This window comes from Scyliorhinus torazame, chromosome 21 (assembly GCF_047496885.1).
Source record: "Scyliorhinus torazame isolate Kashiwa2021f chromosome 21, sScyTor2.1, whole genome shotgun sequence".
NCBI classification, from domain to species: Eukaryota; Metazoa; Chordata; class Chondrichthyes; order Carcharhiniformes; family Scyliorhinidae; genus Scyliorhinus; species Scyliorhinus torazame.
Genome location: NC_092727.1, coordinates 32,484,552 through 32,503,778, shown reverse-complemented (window position 1 = coordinate 32,503,778; position 19,227 = coordinate 32,484,552). Strand labels below are relative to the sequence as shown.

The 19,227-nt window shown below is 47.1% G+C and overlaps 1 long non-coding RNA gene across 1 annotated transcript; it reads left to right on the top strand.

Moving 5' to 3' along the window:
• Positions 1–8,306: 8,306 nt before the first annotated feature.
• Positions 8,307–16,431, top strand: LOC140397967 (uncharacterized). The gene is made up of 3 exons (XR_011937359.1): positions 8,307–8,392; positions 8,612–8,715; positions 14,355–16,431. It is a non-coding gene; the product is annotated as an uncharacterized lncRNA (long non-coding RNA).
• Positions 16,432–19,227: the final 2,796 nt, after the last annotated feature.

Sequence of the window (19,227 nt, the reverse complement as noted above, 5' to 3'; positions counted from 1 at the left end):
TGGTGGTCTTCTCGGAACTCCCCTCCGAGGTTTTCTCATGGGAAACAAAGTAGAAAATACCCCGGATGGGCCGGTATCATCAGATGAACGTGCGGTCAGTGGGAGGGATGGGTCATTCTGTATGGCATTAACAACTCACGTGTGACAGGTTACCTGGGCGGCAGTCGGTGGATCCTCACCTCTGCGCTGTGCGCCAATATCTACGTTGGTGACCGATGTTCGACCACCCCATAACCTCCAGGGACCATTCCTTGTAGGGGGTGAGGAGTCTGATGTCCAGAACCCCGCCACTCGTCTGGGCCCTCTCCCGTCTGTTGTGGGCCAACCTCTCCTGCGGGGACATTGTGAGCCACAATCGTGGGGGCAGGGGGTGGGGGGAGTGCCGGAGTGGGCAGCACTGCTGGACATGGGTGGGCCGGGTACGTTATGGGGCCGGTACCAGGTGCATCGTCATTGAGGGTGGGGGGGGGGGGGTGGGGTGGTGGGGGGTGGGGGGGGGGGGGGTGGGGGGGGGGGGGTTGGGGGCGCGGTACCAGGTGCATTGTCATTGAGGGTGGGGGGTGGGGGGGTGGTACGTTGGGCCGCTGTCAGGGGCCACTGCCAACCCACCCATGTTGATCTCCTTACGGCACTAGGTGCCGGTCCTCCTGGTGATGCTCCCAGAGCTGAAGCCCGCTGTCACCTCCTCTCGGGTGACACTGTGGCTGACCCTCCGAGCCCCTTGCGGGAACAGGGCATCTTGTCTGGATTCGACCGCGACCAACAATCTGGCCAGGTCTCCTCGGTGGCATGGCTGTGAGCTATGTGGGGTAAACTCTGCGGGATCGGTTTAAGTACTGCTCCCCCTTGTTGGCGGGGTGTTGGCGGGCACGATCCCGGCGAATCAGTCAGCGTGATCATCATTTGTGGGTTGGAGCCCGTGGGGCCTCATTAAGTGGACCAATTAACGTTTGGTACTGGTGATGGCCTCGCCGGGGCAAACGTCGGGAAGCTCGCGTCATTTCCCGCTCGCTACCACACCTAGAAACGTTGCCATTAAATCACTCCCATAATTTTAAGCTGCATGCTTAGGGCAAACACTCAGGTTGCTTCAAAGGTACATCACCTCAGATCAAACAAGCAGGAAAGCTTTGCAAACACGTTGCGTAAGTTTTGCTAATGAAAATTGAATTCTCCAAGCCCAATCTGGCACTTTTTGAAGTGCATTTGGAGCCATCCTCTTTATTCCCATGGTGGTAAAAATGGTTATGATGTTTCAAAAGGAGTATGGCAGATTTTGCAGTTTTGGTCAGATAAATTCAGTTATATTATTCTGGGCCTTTAAGGGCAAGGATCCCCCCCCCCCCCCAATGCATTAGAAAACATTGATTCTTGGGACACAGTGACATATTTGTGTCACCTTCTGCAAGACGCCCTTCAATCGGCTGCTGGAGCTGCCTGTTGAAGTCAAGATCCCTGCAGCTGAGAACTTATTTGTTGTGGTTTCTTTCAGGCTGCCAGAAGGAACATCAGCCATTTACACAGAAATTTCCATGGACATCAGGGGCGTCATTCTCCGACCCCCCGCCGGGTCGGAGAATCGCCGGGGGCTGGCGTGAATCCCGCCCCCGCCAGTTGCCGAAGTCTCCGGCACCGGATATTCGGCGGGGCGCGCTGGTTGGCGGGCCCCCCCGCTGGATTCTCCGGCCCGGATGGGCCGAAGTCCCACCGATAAATTGCCTGTCCCGCCGGCGTGGATTAAACCACCTTTTGAACTGCGGGACAAGGCGGCGTGGGCGGGCTCCGGGGTCCTGGGGGAGGTGCCCCCACGGTGGCCTGGCCCGCGATCGGGGCCCACCGATCCGCGGGCGGGCCTGTGCCGTGGGGGCACTCTTTCCCTTCCGCCTCCGCCACAGTCTCCACCATGGCGGAGGCGGAAGAGACTCCCTCCACTGCGCATGCGTGGGAAACTGTCAGCGGCCGCTGACGCTCCCGCGCATGCGCCGCCCGGAGATGTCATTTCCGCGCCGGCTGGCGGGGCAACAAAGGCCGTTTCCGCCAGCTGGCGGGGCGGAAATTCCTCCGGCGCCGGCCTAGCCCCTCAATGTTGGGGCTCGGCCCCCAAAGATGCGGAGCATTCCGCACCTTTGGGGCGGCACGATGCCCGTCTGATTGGCGCCGTTTTGGGCGCCAGTCGGCGGACATCGCACCGTTTTGGGAGAATTTCGCCCCAGATGTAGCACTATAGGGTCCTGGGGCTCTCACAGATTTCCTGATGCTGCCAAGTCCAGAGCACAGCTGAATGTCACTCTGTGGGCAACGATACACAGGGTGCTGGGAGGCCATGTCCTGCTATTTGCTCCTTCTCTAATTGTGGCTTTCTTCCTTCTGTCTTTGGTCTCCCTCCTCCCACCAGAGTGTGAATGTTGGAAGGACCCCTAATCTGACATAGCTTCAATTGCAGAAGTCTCTGAACAGTGCAGATCCTACGGCAAGAACATTTTTCAGATCCTTTAAGTTTAAAAAAAAAATAGCAGCCTCTGGAAGAAAACTATTTCCAAAAGGCCCAATACTACTTGACGTGAGAACGAATGTTCAAAATGGCCACCTTATTTAGTGAGCAGGAGAAGGAAATGGTCCTAGTCGAGCAGCGAGGACAAGGAAATGTCTTCAGTGTCACTTGATTCTGATTTGACTTGATTCATGACGCTGCTGTCTGCTGGGAACTTTGGCCTAAGATTAATCTTCCCTGGAAAACCGGGCAATCTGTTAAAGCAGCATTACGCAGCCAGGTGAGGAGCCATTTTATTTTCTGTCAGTTGTCAGCACCTATTTTGAGCACAAACAAAAACAAAAATTACCTCCATTGACTTGTGTCTGGTGAGGTATGGATCCATAATAACTACTGATTACCTGCCTTTAAGAGAATTACAGGTTAATATAAAACTGGAAAATGCTGACAGAAGAGTTGATGGACCAGAGCCAAAGGGAGTGGTAATGCGACAAGTAAAGAAATAAAAGAAAGGTGTAACTGGCAGAAAAATGAACAGCTGCTGCCTAAAAGCAAAAGCAAGATAAAATGAGATTAAGATTGAAAAATGAAAAATTAAACAAGATGGAGGGGGGGATTTGAGCCGAGCTTCCAGGCTGTAGGCCGAATGGTAACATGGTGACGTGATGACACGGCTACTTAAGATGTCATATGACATAAGCACGGGAGTTCTCCCTGGAGCATGGACAGAGTAGAAGCATGTAAGAACTGCACAGAACACTGAATAAAAGATTGTTGTTATAAGACCTTGGTCGTAAGCAATTGGAGCCCAACGCTTCTACACAGGGGTGAATTCTTCGGTGGAATTCGCTGTTCCGCCAGCAGCACACCCCCACCCGTGGGTTTCCTGGTGGCGTGGGGGTGCCTACAATGGGAAATCTCATCGGCCAGAGGCGGGAATGAAGAATCCCGCTGCCAGCAATGGCACACCACCAAGAAACAGGCGGCTGGGGAGGCAGAGAATTCACCCCTCAGTCTGTTCTGGTATTTGTTGGTGATTGAGGAAATAGGAAGGGTAGAGGGCAGAAAATCACGATTGGATGATCCTGGCTGGTATTCTCCATTTGTTAGACTAAGTGCTGCCGCTAAGTGAATTATATGCGCTTCATGTTCCCATGGGGGCCGCTATTCAGAAAGTGAGTCAAGACATGCAACTGGGCCAGAACTCTGCCCACGTGAATCTAGAGCGATTCCCATTCTCGCTGGTGTCTGATTCGCTGGGGCCAACAAGCTGGGACTGCTCATAAACACTCCACTCCCCACACACTCTCATTCCAGCCAATAAAATGGCACAAAGGCAACCTGCCCCAAGGTTCACGGACACTGAACTTGAGAGAATGCTGACGTGGTGAAGGAGAGGAGGTACACCCCCTTCCTCAGGGTGAGCAGGTGATTGAAACCGGCTATCATAAGCAAGGCCTGGGAGGAGGGGCAGAGGCAGTCAGTGCTGCTAGCCTCACCAGGAGGACTGGTACACAGCGCCAAAAGGAGATGAGTGACCTCCTTAGAGAAGCTCAGGTGAGTCCCATCTCTGTGCCCCTGGCATCTTCACTCTTCGCATCACGCCCCCCACCCCCCCACACACACCATTCCCTGGAGCCTGGAGCCAATCAAAACTCACCTGCCTGCATCTCCCTTACATCCCACCCTCCACCAAACCCCAACACCTGTATTACCCTCTTTGGCCAGCTGCCTTGCACACACATACCACCAGCTACATGTCCCAGCCCATAGAACACACCTCAAATCGGCTCACCCTGTCCTTTATGCGTCCCCGAGGACAAGGTGGCCCACAATCACCGGAAACAGATCATCCAAGCTCAATAATGCCCCTGGTTGCTGCATGGGTATTATTAGAATAGGTCTCCACGTCGATCTGGTCCTCTTGACATGCATCATTAGCCAAGACCTCAGTGGGTAACCCTTGTTGCCCAAGAGCCAATCCCTCACCCGAGGGAATGCCTTGGAGGTGCCGGCAACTAATGAGTGCCCCAGGCTGTAAGCATCGTACACGCTACCAGGGTATTGGGCACAGATGTGCATGATGTGCAACTGGTGGTCACACATCAACTGCACATTCAGTGAGTGGAACCCTTCCTATTGATGAAGGGCACCCGCCGATGAGCTGGTTCTCATAGGGGAAAAGGTGTGCCATCAATCTCCCCCTGGATTTGGTGGATGCCAGCGATGGTGGGCATAGAGGGCATCCGTCACACACAGATCCCAGACAGGTCCCCGCTCGGACCCTGGAAAGACCCTGATGCGGAAAAGTTCAAAGCCAACAGCACCTTGATGACCACCGGGAGCAGGTGTCCTCCAAACCCCCGTGGTGCCAGGAGCGCCACCACCTGGCACATGGTCTTGCTGGCTAGCCAAAGTCTTCAGTGGCACAGGTGATCTTGCAGCACCTCAAAGGACAGGCGCCAATGGTATACATGTGCCCTGATGCAGCGCCTCCTTCTCACCTCCTCCTTGGCCTGTTGAACGGCCGGCCGTCGAGACTCGCCAGTCAGCCCCTGCTCTTCTGGGGCAGGCTTCTCTGGTGCAGGATCCTCCCCGAGCAGGCCCTGTGCCTCCAGCCTCCATGAATCCGGAATGACAGCTGCAGCCAGGTGGATAGCGAGCATTGCTGGCCGCACTCCGAAATCCATTCTCTGCAGGGGCGGGGAGGGAAGATGAGTATTCCCTTGCCCATCCAAAGCCATCAGGTTACATCGTGGCACCGGGCCTGTGATGTGGGAAGCATTTATCCTTACCGCCCTTCCCTATTAACAGGGGTGCCAATGGCTTCCACCACCCATGTCAGCGACAGGCTCTGTGGCGCCTGTCCTGTTTCCTTCAGTCTGGTCTACAGTGGATCTCATCACTGGGTAGACCGTGTGTTATCCCATCAGCATAGTGGCCCCTGGTTGTGTGGTAAGTTTCCTTACCTTCTCGCTTCCCCTCAGCAGCCATAGCGCCCAGGCCCGTTTATAAATACAGGCACTACCTTGTGCCTGCGTGACTTTCACCTCAGAGGGGCAGAGCATCATGGAAGGGTGGATCATACTGCGTCCAACCTGCGAAGTAGAGCTAAGTCCATGCAAATGAGGGTTTTGCATGGTCCTGCCGATACAGCGCGCAAACCTCGATTTTGTCACCAGCAAGGGACCAGAGCATGGCGCTGGAATTGACGCCGGGCGCAAACCACGGTTTTTGCAATGCGCCCAATTCTCCGCCCGATATCGATTCACATTTCTGGACTCGCAAAGCGTGTGAATCCACAACGTTGTCTCTACCCAATAGCAGCATACATATTTTTTTTCCTTTAAAAATTTTAAAAAATAATTTTAGAATACCCAATTCATTCTTTCCAATTAAGAGGCAATTTCGCATCTTTGGGTTGTGGGGGATAAAACCCAAGCAGACATGGGGAGAATGTGCAACTCCTGGATTGAACCTGGGACCTCGGCGCCGTGAGGCAGCAGTGCTAATCACTGCACCATCGTGCTGCCATCAATAGCAGCACACGTGCACATTCAACAGAAATCACCAGGGAAACATCAACCCTTTTCCCAGCAGTGCCAGAGATGTCTAAAGTCAACTGAAAATTCACATTTACTCCACCTAAACTTAAACAAAAATCTGATACAAACATTTGCATTCTGAACTGGATTTTAACTGGGAAAATGTATTTGTCTTCAGGTGTTTTAAAGTGACGGTGTGAAAGAGAGCATGAGGGAAAGTAAGGGAATTGGAAAAAAAAGTAAGGGTTAAAAGAGCACTAAAATGAAAGAAAAAATACGGTAGATTCTGGAAATCTGAAATAAAAAGAGAAAATGTGAGAAAAATGCAGCAGGTCTGGCAGCAGTTGTGGAGAGAGAAATACGCAGAGTTAACTTTTTGATTTCGTACGAACTTGAAGTATTAACTGTGTTTCCCTCTCCACAGATGCTGCCTGACCTGCTCATTGCCCATCATTTCTTGTTTTTATTATGATTAATAATGGAGAAGTTTGCATGCCATCTGCTTGGAACAGTTGATGGAAAATAAATTGGCGTGCGGCCTAAAATAGGCCATTGATTTTCTACCATCGGTCTTGTTCTGCTACTTACGGTGAATTTTACTCCAAAAGATCCCAAAACAAAACAAAAACTGTTAACCAATCTGTTTCTTCCTATCCTGAGCCAGCAAAATATGGGGTGTAATCCAATGGCCACCCTGCACCGTAAAAGCAGATTGCCGCAGCGCGGCGTGGCCGATAAAAGCTGGGAGATGCCGCTCCCGGGATCTACCCAGCTCACAATGCCTCGTTGTGATGTAAACCCCACCCAATCTGGGTGGGATCACTTTTTGGCAAATGTACATATTCGAGGGAGACAGCTAGTCTCACTTTAATGTGCAGATTCCCAAGATAGCTGAGGCTTTGGGATTCATCCCCTTCACCTCAGAGACCTCGGGCGAGTGCCGTTCAGCACTGGTCCGATGGAACGGCACACTTGGGGGTCTCCCAGGGGATCGGAGGCCCCGAGCTGCATGCCCTTTGCTGGTGACCTAGCATTGCTGGTGCCACCTGGGTGACAGCCTGACACTGCCAAGGTCCCCAGGTACATTGCCAGCTGGTGTGGAGACTGTCAGAGTGCCAAGCTGCCATTTTTGTACGAGTGCGATCGGGCCGGAGTGTCCTGTGTGGGGGGAGGTCGGGGATTGCTTCGCGGGCCTCGGAGATTGGGACGCCATTTTAAAATGGCGTTGAATAGCTGTCTGTTTCTCGGCACTGCGAGCGCTGGGAAACACACGGCTATACACTCTCGCTGTGGGACTTTGTTCCTATTTGGGCGAATTGTACCCAAGGTTTCTTATTGACCAAACAATTCTGGAGTTACCAGTAATAAATCTAACACTCAAACTGGAATTCCAGAAAGCACGAAAAGCTAAGTTCTAACATCCCATTTTCTAATTATACCCCAAATGTTATGAAGTGGGGGATCCAGCTATGTGGCTATTCATTTTAATGTAACGGATGTCAAATCTACTGTAGCTGTGAATGTTTCTTTTTGCTGTCTTCACCTTTTTTCCTGCATTCTGCAGCATCAGGAGTACTGTTTCTATAGCAACCACTCATTGTCTACCCGCTCTTATTGGGAGAAGCATTGAGCAGTTCAAGAGCACTTTCCACTTTAACTCTTTCAGTACTGATTCAGACCAGATTACAAAACCCCTTTTGCTGAGATGTGTCGTGAACATTTGCTGTGAATTGGTATGTTGGGAAATTGAACTCTAATTTACCTGAGCTTGAAGGTTTGCAAAATTTGGACTGGAACTCTCTGGCTGTTGGGAATCACTGCGGAGTGGGGTGGCCTCAACAGGAAATCCCGTTGACAAGCGGCAGGAGTATAGAATCCCACCACCAGCAAATGGCGTGCCGCTGAGAAACCTGCGGCTGGGGTACTGGAGAATCCAGCCCTTTATCTTTAGTTCCTTTTTCTTAAGTGATCAAGTTCATTTCAATTTGATTTTTCATTCAGCAAAATTCTGAGTATCTCTATAACATAACCAGTCAACATCCTACCTTGAAGAAAAGTTTAAAAAGAAATGGGCTGCGCTTTGGTTCATGAATTTATTTATTTTTATGTGTCGAGTTCTTCATTCCTGTGGAGCACTGCAAATAATCTGTTTAAAATGTTTCCTGCCAAAGAGCTCCCAGGGGAGATTTCTCCTGTGTTATAGCTGTTGTACAACTGCAAACTCATTTATGGGGGATGGTTTTATGGTTGCACCATCTATGGTACACCAAGTAAATCCTTCCCCTCTGTGATTTAAAAAAAAATTATGTTAGCTACGATACAACACCATCTATCTTTTCAATGAGAATTATACCTGGTAAGTGATAGTTCAGTGAAACCAGCCTCATTTAAAGAATGGGACTATTGTGGAAAATTACACATGATTGCCGATGAAGCCACAATACGGCACATTTTACACTCTGCGCAGGGGTTTGGGCTTTGTATGACGTTGCACTGTGACTCAACCTGATTAGATTTTGTTATAAAAGAAGAAAGGTCATCGACCTGAAGATTAACTCTGTTTCTCTCTCCACAGATGCTGCCAAACCCACAGAGTGCTTGTACCATTTTCTGTTGCTATTATAGAAGAATGAAATACTGGCATTTATACAACCCCAGGACATCCTAAAGAACTTTACAGTAATGACATACTTTTAACATGAACCTACTGTTGTACTGTAAAGAAATGTGACAGCCTGTTTTCGCAAAGCAAGGTCCCACAGACTGTTTTGTTATGCTCTTGACGTAGCATAAGCTGCTTCCTTGATGTGCACTCTGACAAAGGAAGGTTCAGACTTGGAGATAGCTTTAACACGTTTATTAAACTGTTAACGATTCTCCTACTTGGATTCGACTCTACTGTTAATCCGGCTATAGCTACTCAGGCTAACTAACCAGTCTGCTCCAATCCACGTGGTGGGTGTGATGTGTTTCAATCAACCCTGTCTGTACTCACTAAGTGTGCCCACTGGAAAGAGGCTGAGCATGTGTGCTGTGTCCTTTTATATGGGTTGGTGTAATGCCCCCCTGTGGTAGTGTCACCTCTGGGTGTGTCTTGAATTCCCATTGGTTGTGTCCTATCTTACTTGCCTATTGGTTGAATGTCTGTGTGTCATGTCTCTGGTGCTCCCTCTAGTGTCTAGCTGGGTGTAGTGTATCTACATTAACCCTTTGTGTATTTAGAGTGATGCATATCACCACACAGACAACAGTGAAATAATAGAATCATAGAATCAGCACAGAAAGAGTTCAATTGTCCATTATGCCTGCATTGGCTGATCAGGTAATTTTATTATGCGATGTTGGTCAAGGGATAAATATTGGCCAGTGTAGCAGAGGAGAACTTTCCTGTTCTTCTTTGAAATAATGCCACAGGATCATTGACTATCACTTGAGAGGGGAGATGTTCAATCTTTCATCCTCAATGCTGCACTGTTAGCAGACAATTTGTACTCACGTCTATAGGGTGGGAGTGGAACCCATCGCTGTGTCTAACACAAAATGTTTACAAGGCCAAGGATCACTTCAAGGAGCAACTTGCACTTCAGCTGAACACCAGTTGCTATTAGTGTGAAGCCAACAATGAATGGTACTCAGATGCACAGAAATCTATCCTTAATGTGAGAAAACAACCACTGAGCACTGAACTCCGCTCAACTTGTCTAGGCAGCACTGAGAACAGAGAAATAAAACATCATTGATTCTGATGCTTATAACACATTCCTGGAGCTAACAACTACCCTTTGTCATAGCGAAATAGGAAGAGCTGTCACTCCATCAATATATATATATTTACATAATTCTCACCACAGAATAAGTTTTGCTTTCTGTGAAGTCACAAGGGCCAGTCTTCTATGGCCACACTACCAGCCGGTAGCCTTGCTTATTGCTGCATATGATCAGAAAATCCTGGGCATATTGCTTGCCAATTTACCCTCAATTTCCCAACCTGCACAGCAGGAACACAGAGCAACCCGCCAGGAGTGGGATTTCAGAGAGTTATCCCGAAAGTACCTCCATTCTATTCAAAATCATTGGGCTACTATAAGAGTGCTTGCAGTTTGTAAGGGGCAGGAGCTAGGAGCCTTATAATATGCCTGTCGGCATGGTAGCACAGTGGGTAGCACTGCTGCCTCACAGTGCCAGGGACCCGGGTTCGATTCCGAACTTGGGTGACTGTGTGAAGTTTGCACATTCTCCCCGTTTCGGAATGCATTTCCTCTCGGCGGTCCGGTTTCCTCTCAGTCTAAAGATGTGCAGGTTAGGTAAATTGGCCATGCTAAATTACCCCTTAGTGCACAAAGTTTATGTGGGGTTACGGGACTATAGTGGGGGAGTGGGCCTAGATAGGGTGCTCTTTCAGAGGGTTGGTGCAGACCCAATGGGCCAAATGGCCTCCTTCTGCACTTTCGGGATTCTATGAAAGCTAGCAGAAGGTAGCACAATTAAACAATGATCAGAAACTGCTTTGTACGATGACAGAGTACATGATTATATTTATAGAATTCTCTTTGAGTATGGAAGCAGGGATGTGTTGCTGCAATTGTACAGGGCCTTGGTTGGGCCACACTTGGAGTATTGTGTGCAGTTTCTCTGTCTCCTTCTCAGTCTCCTTCTCTGAGGAAGAATGTTCTTGCTCTCGAGGGAGTGCAGCAAAGGTTTACCAGACTGATTCCAGGGATGGCGGGACTGTCATATGAGGAGAGATTGACTAGTTTGGGATTGTTCTCGCTGGAGTTCAGAAGAATGAGGGGGGGATCTCATAGAGACTTATAAAATTCTACAGGACTAGACAGGGTAGATGCAGGGAAGATATTACCAATGATGGGTGTGTCCAGAACCAGGGGTCACAGTCTGAGGATTCAGGGGAAACCATTTCGGACAGAGACAAGGAGACATTTCTTCAAACAAAGAGTGGTGAGCCTGTGGAATTCATTACCACAGGAAGTAATTTTTGCTAAAACTTTGAATATATTCAAGAGGCGGCTGGATGTAGCACTTGGGGAAAATGGGATCCAAGTCAATGGGGACAAAGCAGGATTAGGCTATTGAGTTGGATGATCAGCAATGATCGTGATGAATGGCCAAAAGGCCTCCCCCTGCTCCTATCTTCTGTGTATCTATGTATACCCTCAGTCTGCCAATAATTCGCTTTCGCTGATAAATTATAAAGTACCATACAGATTGGAATTTTCAGATCCCCTTTTAGAGTGAGTTTTGAGTTTATGAGCGATTCAATTCCACCCCTTGTAACTAAGTTGCTTATATTCATTGCCCAAATTACAGAACCTATCCATACTACTTTACAAATGACTTCCCAAATTCTGTACGTTTGTTCCATCCATCTGATTGAGGAGGCCCAGCTAATGACAGCATGTTAATGAAGAGTATTTAGTAAACCATACCTCACTGCGTAGCTGCTGAACGTCATTAACCCTGCCTCTCCTGCTCCTTCATCATCAGACCCTTGCGTTTCACTGAGTGCTACTTGTATCATTATGTATCGGCCATGAAGTTGTTCTACTTGCACTCCTGCTTAATGCAAATGAATGGCTAGTGCTCCTGTGCAGCTCCGTAGCGTAAGCCACTTGATCGTTGATTCTCTTTGAGCTGTGAAGAGAGCAAGAAGGAGTTTTTTGTAATGGGTATATGGGTACATTTATCTTTTTGGCTGTAACTGTCTCTTGACACTAACCTTTCAACACCTGTGCAGTGTATATGGACGTAACAATGTACCAGAGTTAGCTCATATAATACATTAGTACTCAGTCACTCAGATATCACTCAGTCTCCGACCTACTTTGCCCTTGATTAATTGAATCATTCTGTTAGCAGTTTCTCCAGGGAGATGCTGCCACTTGCTATGGTCCTTGTCCTGTCAAAGTGTGCCACTTTTGATGACGGCGGCAAGTGGATTATGAAGTGAGAAAGGGCAAATTAGCCTTCCTCGGTTTGAATTCAACTATGTATCTACATCAGTGAGGAAACATAGAAAGTAGAAGCAGGAGAAGGCCCTTCGAGCCTGCTCCGCCATTCATCATGATCATGGCTGATCGCAAAATTCAATACGCTGATCTCGCCTCCCCACCCCCCCATATCCATTGATCCCTTTAACCCCAGAGCTATATCTAATTCCTTCTTGAAATTACACAATGTTTTGGCCTCAACTACTTTCCGTGGTAGCGAATTCCACAGATTCACTGGGTGATTCACCACCCTGGGTGAAGAACTGTCTCCTCACCTCAGTCCTAAAAGGTTTTCCGCTTATCCTTAAACAATGACCCCTAGTTCTAGACTCTCCTACCATTGGGAACGTTCTTAATGAATCTAGCCTGTTTAATCCTGCTAGAATTTTGTAAGTTTCTATGAGATCCCCTCTCACTCTTCTAAACTCCAATGAATATAATCCTAACTGATTATCCTCGCTTGACAGTCCCACCATCCCAGATATCAACCTGGCAAACGTTTGCTGCTCTCCCTCCATAGCAGGAACATACTTCCTCAGATAAGGACACCAAAACTACACACAATACTCCAGGTGTGGCCTCACCAATGCCCTATACAATTTCAATAAAACATCTTTATTTCAATACTTAAATCCTCTTGCAATGAATGCAACATACCTTGCCTTCTTTACTTCCTGCCCGTACCTGCGTGCTTACTTTTGGCGACTGATGCACGAGGACACCAAGGTCTCGCTTGGTATCCACCTCTCTTAATTTACACCCATTCAAATAATGATCTTCCTTCCTATATTTGCTGCCGAAAGCAGATAGCCTCACATTTATCCACATTATACTGCAACTGTCATGCATGTCCCCAGGAGTAGTCTTTCAACATATACTGTAGTAATAAGTACACAATGTCTTGATTAGGACATGGCATTTTGGGGTAATAATGCAATCTTTCCATTTCTAATGCAGACATAGCCAAAGATCCCATGACAATCCTTCTTCACATTAATAGTGTAGTCTTAGCTGGTTTGCTTCCTTTTCACACAATGTCATTTCTTCAGGCCTTCTTTTGAGGGCCTCACTGTGTTAAGCCCCAAGATCACTGGTCTATTGTGTGTGGTATCCTGGCTGACCACTTTATCAGTTTAATCTCTGGCAAGCTGTCGACTGTCATCCCATGAGCTAGACACAACGCTGTAAGTTCCCCCCCCCCCCCCACATCCTTTTTATGTGCTATGGAGCTGGTGGCTTAAAATAATTGCCATCTGCACAGATAAAATGGGGATTTAGAACTGTGACAGGTACAGTGCATTAGTTCTGGTGCTGAGATTGAGTGAATTTCTATCTTTTAGATAATCAAAGAAAATCCTCACAGAAAATGATCAAGAAGCAAATTGCAACCAGGTGACATTATATTCATCAAAGGATTCAATATTTTGTAAACTCCACTCACAGTATGCACAAATGTTAAAGACAGTCGTAAATGCTTCTTAAATCAAGTTTCACACATATTCAATTATTCCATGTCTATATAACTCATCGTCCTTTATAAACGTCGACCATATCTAACCTTGTTAATTGTAACTCACTGGAGTGTGATCGCTTGTGGGAGTTTGATTCTCATATTCATGATTTTGGAGCACACAATTAATTTTCAAAATTAACTTCTATTTATTTTACATTATTCTGTACATTAGAGCTTTCTGGTTGAAACGAAAACTGACTGCTGGCGTTAACATCCGTAGATTGAATCGCATCTCTGCAGGGACGTTTTCTTTCATTAGTTCAGGTGATGAATATTAGTCTTCGGGAGTTCAGGATTGCAGATCAGGAAACAGACCCAGGTGGCTCCAGTTTTTTTCATGGGTACTGTTGACCATTTAATAAACAAACAATTTTCAACTTTCAAGTGCCTACTCCAGGGTACTCGTGCCATGCCTCAGAGGATGATTAGTGCACAGCATCTCAAGGAAACTTTGAAGCCTGACAACTATCCCCGAACTCTCAGAGCATCAGCACCAGAGGGGCAGTTGCCAACAATCAAACAGCCGGGCTTCAGCACTTGGGAACCACTCATGGCCAAAGGGTAAGTGTGAGTGAGGACCAGGGGGGGGCACCAAGCAAAGCCTCCCAAATGTTCCTGGCAGAGGTCTGGGGTCTTGGGTACAGGGACTCCTGTTGTGGACAGGGTGAATGTACAGGGCAAGGTATGCCAGCACAACTGACTCATTGGACGGCACTTTGAGAGAAGAGGGGAGAATCATGGTAATGTTGATGGAAACCCAAATTGATTGTCGGTCTCTCTCTTTCTCTAATTTCTTCCAGATGTTTGCTGCTGTGGATCCCGCAGAGGCAGCCGAGGCAGGCAGACGCCGGAGAAGGCAGCAGCAGCGATGATGCAGGCTGGAGGTAGCACCTCATGCCGCACACCCTGAAACCCCGTCAGCCCATCAGGCCGAAGCCCAAGGTGCAAAGACGTTGTTGGTCTCTCGATGAGATGATGGACAGAATGTGCCGCAAGAGACTCCGTCTCAATAAAGAGACAATGCATCACCTGTCCTACCTCCTTATGGAGAAGGAAGAATCCTGCTCCCAGTAGCCATGAAGATCACCAAAGCCCTAAACTTCTATGCAACCAGATCATTCCAGGGCTCGAGAGGGGACATGTGAGGCATTTATCACACTACATCTCACAGGTGCATCCGGGAGGTCACAGATGCTCTGTATGCCCAGGCATCGGACTACATCACCTTGGAGCTGGACCAATCTCACCAAGGTGCCCTGACAGTAGGATTTTCCGCTATTGCCGGGATGCCTCAGGTCCAGGGGACAATAGATGGCACACATGTCACCTTTTGGGCACCGGGGCATCAGAGAGTGCCCTTCATTAACAGGAAGGGGTTCCACACCCTGAATATTCAGATTGTGTGTGACCATAGCCTTCGTATCATGCATGTGTGTGCACGCTATCCCCAGAGCATGCATGACAGCTACAACGTGGGACACTGTGAGATCCCCGGTACCTTCAAGGGTCACCCCAGGGTGACAGGATGGCTCTTGGGGGACAAGTGGTACCAGCTGAGGTTTTGCCAGATAATGCCAGTGTGAAGGACTGAGACCGAGGCAGAGACCCGATATAATGAGGCACATGCTGCCACCCGTGCTGTCATTGAGCATTGAGCATCGGACTGTTCAGAATGCGGTTCTGATGCCTGGACTGCTCTGGTGGTGCCCAGCAGAACACCCCCCAGAGCGTTTCCCGCTTTCTGGTGGTCTGCTGTGCCCTCCACAACCTGACACAGCAGCGGGGTGACATGCTGGAAGAGGAGGAGGAGGAGGGACCAATGTCCTCGTCTGAGGAGGAGGAGCCAGACCATGACAGACTGGAAGACGAGCTCGGGGAGGAGCACAGGAGGTACCGAATGATGGCGGACAGGCAGCAGCATGGGTCTGACGTGTATGGAGGACCAAGCCAACCTTGCTGTCAGTGACTGCTCGCTCCTTGGTCAAACACGTGATCTACAGAGTCTGTTCCTCATAAAAGGGGGAGGACCTGAGACTCTGGGATTCTGTCCCCCCCCCACCTTGACCCTTTCCCATTTATTATGGGCTATCTTCTCCTGCAGGGCCAAAGAGAGGGCAGTCTGAGCTGTATGCTTGATGGATCAGGGGGCTCTACAGGTGGCCAGTTTGGGCAGCGCACCTGGTGGGTGCCAGTGGGCTCTGAGCAACAAGCACAAACATTGATGTGGGGAAGGTGTGAGGTGTCAGCCACTTATCCGTGGGGGTTTGGGAATTTTAGGGGTGACAGCTGGAACTGATGCCAAGAGAGAGGTGGTAACTTTCCCTTACACTTCAGTGGAGGTCATTGGGCTTCTTCCAACATTGTACGGTGGTCCTCTTGGTTATGCTGCCCGCACTGACCACTGCTGCCTCTTCCTCCCTGGTGCCATTGCTGACCTGACTGCTGAGCCTCCGACCGCTTCAGGGGAACGGAATGTCCCGTCTCGCATCCCCAGGGTCGAGAAACCTGGTCAGGTCACTATCACCAATTCGAGGATCAGGTCTGCGCGCTGCCATGCTTGTGTGTTGACTGGAAGAGAGTGGTGAGGAAATGTTTAAAAGCAGCTCCCCCTTGTTAGCGACGAGATGCTGAAGCGCCAGTCAGGCGAATCAGATGGCGAGACAGCCAATAATGGCGAGACTCATGTGGGGCTCATTTTCGCACTAAATGCCATTGAATGCGGGCTATGGCCATTGAGGAATGTTTCGAGTCTGTATGGCTCGTCTATTAAAAAAAACTACATTGTCGCTGCAGTGATGTTTTAAAGGTGCATTTATATAATTATTGATCAGCATCTTCTGTCAATTTTAAAAGCCAAACATCAAAATCAAAGGAGAATAAATCAATATTTTTCAAGGTATTGTATTAAATATTTTATTTTTGTGTGTTATTGAACCTCTGCAATGTGCAGAGAGGACCAAAGAGTGGGGATGGTGGGAAGAGATCATCCATTAATGTATGGAGTTGATTTGGGAGTCGATCAAACATTCTGCAAGGCAGGGTTTTGTCTATGCACACACTTCTCGCATGTAGAGCACAAAAGAGGTTACGTATTCTTGCCAGGCATTCAATCCTGCAGATTGTACAGTTATTACTGTCTCAGACATGAAACAGAGGTAATGTGGAGTACAGGGATCTGCAACATGGGGTTAAAATGGGAATGCTTCAAAATTTCAGTTCAACAAAATTGAACAAATTAAACAAAGCGTCTAAACACATTAATTGGATTATTTTTGACAAACAAACTGCAAAGTTTGCAATTTAATTTATATATGCGAACATGGAAATGTCTTATCCCTTCTAAGCCATCATGAAAGTTAAATGTAAAATAGGTACCAATGTTCTGGCAAAACAGTATTGACAATATAGAAACTAGATTATTACATTGTTAACGATGCAATTAATGGAATTTCTTTACTTATACACTTGGCTGGTGATGTGCATATAACAGTTGTTAAAAGTAACCTCTTTGAAGTTACAATTAATTCTAATAATTGGCTCTTAAAGGTAACTGAAACTCTCTTTCCAATATCTGTTTACTTCTGAGTAATTAACACAAACATTCAGTCATTTATAAAAGTTCTATCATTACCATTCATGACAGCTTATTGTGAAGAGAATTCAGTTCTAATTCTTTTTGTAATCATAACCCACCAAAAACGTTTGCTAATATACAGTTGTAAATCCAAGCTGCCCCAGTCAAATGGTTCGATATCAGCTAAGACTTAGTCATCACAAATATTATAGTAATTGATATTGCAGCAATCAATATCTTCATTGCAATTCAATCTCGGCAAAGAAAGTCACGGCTAAAAATAGGCTCCACTGCGCACAGGGGTTTTTCAAACACGTCAGCAGAGTTCGATACTGTGTGGCAGAGAAAGGCAGATATAATATTGATAAAATAAATAAATATGTTACTGTAATGGAATGGCCAAAGGCATGTGTGAGTGGTCCGGTGGCGGGATAGCCTCCAATATGCAATCAATTGAAATTTCCTGATTGTTCTAAGCAAGAGCTATGGCGTGTTTATTAGCAATTTCATACAAATGCAATTTCCATTTTATTTCACTGTGGCGTCACGTTAAATAAAGTTGCATGCGTTGGACGCTAAATTACAATAGCGGTTTATAAAGTTGAGGTCTCTTTCCCACATCCAGACAGGCTTCATACACAGCAATCATGCGAAGGCCAAGAGGTGAGACCCAGAGAAAAATTGAATTTCTGGTGAGGCCTGCAGACTGAGTGTTTGGCATGAAGCAGAATTCTATCACTGTCTCTTCAGAATTCAGCTGAGTGCGTGTCAATGTGTAAACTCCATCTCAGATAAATAAATCACATTTTCAAAAAAAAACTGACTCTTAAAAAAGAGCAATAGGTTTTTGAAAGAGCTCTGCACATAAATTGACTTTGACAAAATTTATGTATAAAATTTTAATGACTTTTATATACCAAGGTGTTTAGAAAACACGCTTGCCTTGATATATGAAGGTTTATAATTTCATTTCCTCTATGCCAAAACAATTTCCAAGAAGTCTAGTATTTTATTCACCAAAGATGACAAAAGGCTCCTGTTCGTAACACAAGTTCAGTGCCCCCATTCATTTAGAATTTAAAACCCTCTGACACTTTGGTTTTGAATGTCATTGGTCGAAACCGTCTGGAAATCATAGAATTTACAGTGCAGAAGGAGGCCATTCGGCCCATCAAGTCTGCACTGGTCCTTGGAAAGAGCACCCTACTTAAGACCACGCCTCCACCCTATCCCTGTAATCCAGTAACCGAACCTAAGCTTTTGGACACCAATGGGCAATTCAGCATGGCCAATCCACCAAACCTGCACACCTTTGGACTGTGGGAGGAAACCAGAGCACCCAGAGGAAAACCACACAGACAGTCATCCGAGGCCAGAATTGAACCCGAGTGTATGGAGCCGTGAGGCAAAAGTACTAACCACTGTGCCATCGGTCCACCCATGAAATTAAACATGAAATTAATTTTTCTGCAGCTATGCTCTTGTGAGGGGACAAAAAGGAAGAAAAATGGACATGATTGACCAACATTTGTACAGAAACATTATCCAACATATGTTTGAGAACATGGGAAAAGACACATAAGGAAAAAGAGCCATGCACATTATAGCAGAACAAGCCGAGCTTGTGATTATTTATGTGTTGTATTGCATTACTTGGAGGAGAATTGCAGCGATCCAATAATAACTGGTACCAGAACACACTAAAATATAACAGGAGCTGGCCTATTTTAATCTGTATTATTAAGGATCTGCTGTGACCAGCTATATTGGAATAGTGACACTGATTTTGATCTTATTTGCTTGGTGGAAAGATGCTACTGGTCTAACGTTTGGCTCCAGAAGTAGGAATGTTATGAAAGTGAAATAAGACTCAGTACAATGCCTCCAAGGAATCTGTTCATTCCTGCTCTTAGTGTCAGGGACTAAATTTATTTTAAAAAATTAGAATTGGCTGCAGAAGCAGAACAGAAAGGTCAGCTTCTCACTGGAGAGATAAATTGCATCCCATCTACTTCTTCCAAAAGAGAGGTTAGAGCTGTGCTAACTCATACAGTAATTCAGTTAACATTGCAAAATGATGATCTCAGTAATTGTCAGGG